Here is a 5,000-nt window from a genome sequence, read left to right on the forward strand (position 1 = left end):
ACACACACACACACACTTCACACACACACACACACACACACACACACACACACACACACACACACACACTTCACACACACACACTTCACGCACACACACACACACACACACACACACACACACACACACACACACACATACACACACACACTCCTGTACAGTGGTGCAGTAAAGCACGTGGAGAGCCAGTGACAGCATCATGGTCCACGGTCACCATGACACACCTGTCATTAGCACCTCTGTCAGCGTGGGACAGCTAGTGAGAAACGACATCTCACATGTGTGTGTGTGTGTGTGTGTGTGTGTGTGTGTGTGTGTGTGTGTGTGTGTGTCACAGCCACAGTGGCCTAAAGACAGCTGTGATAACTCTTCAGTGATTACAGGACACTTCGGAAGATATATACACACACCACACACACCAACACACACACACACACACATGCAAAACACACAAACACACACATATACAGTATGCTAGCATAAATACAGATACGTACACACTTACACACACACACTCATACACCGCCATATATTTATGGCACGATGAGCCCCTCGTATGTAGATCAATGAAGTGCTGAGCAAGGCCAACCCTTTGCTCCCGCCAGAGCTGCACTGAGGACCTGCATGTTCACACCACAGCTTTATCACACACCATGAGTCATCGGCGGCAGTAATGTTTGAGATCTCTCCGAGCCCCGCCAGCAATAACATCAATTGCCTCAAATATGGAGCTTATTTCCAACACTGTGCACGCGGCAGTACTCTGCCTGACGTAATATTATGTGTAAAGCTAGATGATTTGTTGTGAGATGAGTGTGTGTGTAGTCAACCCCACACATGCTCTGTGGCTGCACTGTGAGATGAGTGTGTGTGTAGCCAACCCCACACATGCTCTGTGGCTGCACTGTGAGATGAGTGCGTGTGTAGCCAACCCCACACATGCTCTGTGGCTGCACTGTGGCTCATGTATGTGGTTGTAATGCAGGAGATTTCAGCTAATCAGCCGTGGCCCCCAGACCTTAGAATCACACACTTGGCCTTTAATAGATGTAAGATCTGTTGTCTTCTAGTGCTTGTTTAAGATGCACACATCAGAATCACACACTTTGGTTACGTTTGAATGGATCCCTCAGGAGTGACATCACAGGGATGTTGTCTACACACACAGACCCCAGATCAGAAGTGACATCACAGGGATGTTGTCTACACACACAGACCCCAGATCAGAAGTGACATCACAGGGATGTTGTCTACACACACACAGACCCCAGATCAGAAGTGACATCACAGGGATGTTGTCTACACACACACAGACCCCAGATCAGGAGTGACATCACAGGGATGTTGTCTACACACACACAGACCCCAGATCAGGGCCAGTTCCTGACGCCTGGCCAGCTAAGACGTCTGAAACTGTAAAGGAGTGCCAAGCAGCGTAGTAGCATTTGCTATCAATAAACTGGGTCAATGTTAATGGAGTGAGTTGGCAGGAGATGGAGTCATTCTGGGTGTGATGTTAAAGGTATTTAAAGGTTTGTCTCTTGTCTTGTGATACTCAGCCAACATGCACAATAAGACACTTGTGAATAATAGCATCAGGAATCCCAAGCTGTGTTATTTTAGTCTTCAAAGTTTGTACCGTGATGTTCAGTTGCAATTCACTGATTTAGACCTTTAGAAAATCGCATCTGCATTGACACCCACAGGCTTTTGATATGATGACGTAGATCTGTCTGTAGAAGGTTTTTTGTTGTCAGGAAATGTTTTCAAGTAGAAGCACAGAGTCAGTTTGTGGAACAGGCCATCAGAAGCCTGGTGCCTTTGAGGAAGTGCGGTGTTATAAAGGGGAGGAGAGCAGCAAAGCTTCACCAAATGACTCCAACCACTGACAGGTGACTCTAAAAATAGACTTCAACCAAACGTTACGCAATGCAGAACAACTCCTACGTTAAAGAGAAACAGCGTTTATCGTGTCTTTAAACTCTCTCTCTCTGTCAGTATTCTTATTTTAAGTGGGAAATGAGTAGAGGTGTTTGTGATGAGTTCAGTCGGATGGAGCATTGGGGTGTGTGTGTGGTTGAGATCATGGAGCGTTGGGGTGTGTGTGTGTGTGTGTGTGTCTTAGGTCATGGAAAATTCAGTGTAGTACAACCAGTCAGAAGACTAGTACTCCTGCAGTGTCCCTGGCAAGCTCCTGTACACAAACACACACACACTCACTCTCTCTCTCTCTCTCTCTCTCTCTCTCTCTCTCTCTCTCACTCACTCTCACTTTCTATCTTTCCCTGTCTTTTGGTCTTTCACACCTTCCTTATCCTTTTATTCTCTGTTCTCTGTATCCCCCCCTTTCTGTGTCTCCAGTTGTCACTCTCACTCTATTCCTTTACCTCTCTCTCTCTCTCTCTCTTAGTCTCTCTCTCTCTTTCTCCGTTTCTCTCTCTCACTCTCTCCCTTTGTTCAGTGAAGTGTAGCTCTTCCCTAGGGAGACAGTGTGAGCGAGTGCCAAGGATCAGACAGGTGAACAGACGCTGCTCTGCATGCTGTTGCTGTCCACACAGGACTTACCTCTAGAGAGAGAGAGAGAGAGTATGTGTGTGTGTGTGTGTGTGTGTGTGTGTGTGTGTGTGTGTGTAGCTAGATGTAAGCTAGACAGAAGAACTAAAACAGGACAGAAAGTCCCGGATCCAGGAGCGTTGGGAATGGCCAGGAGCGTTGGAAATGTCCAGGAGAGTTGGGAATGTCCAGGAGAGTTGGGAATGTCCAGGAGCGTTGGGAATGTCCAGGAGCGTTGGGAATGGCCGTTCAGCTCTCGCATCTCCAGAGGCCTCCTATGATGACTAGTGTGGAGCTGGGAGTCTGCTCTGTCCTATAGCCCCTTAACACACCACCCTGCTCTGTCCTATAGCCCCTTAACACACCACCCTGCTCTGTCCTATAGCCCCTTAACACACCACCCTGCTCTGTCCTATAGCTCACCCTTAACACACCACCCTGCTCTGTCCTATAGCCCCTTAACACACCACCCTGCTCTGTCCTATAGCCCCTTAACACACCACCCTGCTCTGTCCTATAGCTCACCCTTAACACACCACCCTGCTCTGTCCTATAGCCCCTTAACACACCACCTTGCTCTGTCCTATAGCTCACCCTTAACACACCACCCTGCTCTGTCCTATAGCCCCTTAACACACCACCCTGCTCTGTCCTATAGCCCACCCTTAACTGGGCTTAGCGTCCCACACACCACCCTGCTCTCAATAGAGTTTGGTGGGGTTAGCGTCCCACACCACCCTGCTCTCAATAGAGTTAGGTGGGGTTAGCGTCCCACACCACCCTGCTCTCAATAGAGTTAGGTGGGGTTAGCGTCCCACACACCACCCTGCTCTCAATAGAGTTAGGTGGGGTTAGCGTCCCACACACCACCCTGCTCTCAATAGAGTTAGGTGGGGTTAGCGTCCCACACCACCCTGCTCTCAATAGAGTTAGGTGGGGTTAGCGTCCCACACACCACCCTGCTCTCAATAGAGTTAGGTGGGGTTAGCGTCCCACACCACCCTGCTCTCAATAGAGTTAGGTGGGGTTAGCGTCCCACACACCACCCTGCTCTCAATAGAGTTAGGTGGGGTTAGCGTCCCACACCACCCTGCTCTCAATAGAGTTAGGTGGGGTTAGCGTCCCACACCACCCTGCTCTCAATAGAGTTAGGTGGGGTTAGCGTCGCACACCACCCTGCTCTCAATAGAGTTAGGTGGGGTTAGCGTCCCACACCACCCTGCTCTCAATAGAGTTAGGTGGGGTTAGCGTCCCACACACCACCCTGCTCTCAATAGAGTTAGGTGGGGTTAGCGTCCCACACCACCCTGCTCTCAATAGAGTTAGGTGGGGTTAGCGTCCCACACACCACCCTGCTCTCAATAGAGTTAGGTGGGGTTAGCGTCCCACACCACCCTGCTCTCAATAGAGTTAGGTGGGGTTAGCGTCCCACACACCACCCTGCTCTCAATAGAGTTAGGTGGGCTTAGCGTCCCACACCACCCTGCTCTCAATAGAGTTAGGTGGGGTTAGCGTCCCACACCACCCTGCTCTCAATAGAGTTAGGTGGGGTTAGCGTCCCACACACCACCCTGCTCTCAATAGAGTTAGGTGGGCTTAGCGTCCCACACCACCCTGCTCTCAATAGAGTTAGGTGGGGTTAGCGTCCCACACCACCCTGCTCTCAATAGAGTTAGGTGGGGTTTGGCTCAGGTTCATCTGCTCTGTTAGCATCTCCATCTTTCTCAGGCCTCTTTGACAGCAGGCGTACAGTACTGTGTGTCATTATGGATGCAACAGGCGTTCTGTATTAGGCCTGATGATCTCTGTTTTACTAGTGTCTGGTTACTACATCATAATCTCTACTGTTTTACTAGACTCTGGTTATTACATGATCTCTGCTGTATTACTAGACTCTGGTTATTACATCATAATCTCCACTGTTTTATTAGACTCTGGTTATTACATCATAATCTCCACTGTTTTACTTGACTCTGGTTACTCCATATCATAATCTCTTGATCACACCTCACTGTCCTGGTTAATCCTCCGATGCATGACTGCCTGTTTACTTTGTCAGTCTGCCCCATGATCTTTGATTAGTTCATCTGTTCTTTCAGCTTCAGTCTTTACTGAATGTGCTCTGGTTTTGTGCTACACAATCAGAAAGCATAGGGGAGCATGCTGGAGAGTCTGGGGGCAACTTAACTGGGGAGGGAGAGGTGAAGGAGGTGCTGAAGAGGGCACTTTTGGGGTGTTTCAGAGTGGTTTGGGGGTGGTTTGAGGGTCGTTTTCTGGTGTTTCAGGGTAGGTTGGGGGTGGTTTGAGGGTAGTTTTCTGGTGTTTCAGGGTAGTTTGGGGTTTTTTTTTAGGGTGGTTTTCTGGTGTTTGAGGGTAGGTTGGGGGTGGTTTCAGTGTGCTTTGGAGGTGATTTCAGGGTAGTTTGGGGGTGATTTCAGGGTAGTTTG

The 5,000-nt window shown here is 49.1% G+C and overlaps 1 protein-coding gene across 1 annotated transcript in view; it reads left to right on the top strand.

Annotated features, from left to right (window-relative positions):
- kcnc1a (potassium voltage-gated channel, Shaw-related subfamily, member 1a) overlaps positions 1 to 5,000 on the top strand; it is a 56,001-nt gene that overhangs the window by 47,725 nt on the left and 3,276 nt on the right. The window lies entirely within an intron of this gene.

This window comes from Alosa pseudoharengus, unplaced genomic scaffold (genome assembly GCF_046254945.1).
Source record: "Alosa pseudoharengus isolate Yale_2024_CS ecotype anadromous, Long Island Sound unplaced genomic scaffold, YU_APseudo_1.1 YU_APseudo_1.1_scf_19, whole genome shotgun sequence".
In the NCBI taxonomy this organism is placed as follows: Eukaryota; Metazoa; Chordata; class Actinopteri; order Clupeiformes; family Clupeidae; genus Alosa; species Alosa pseudoharengus.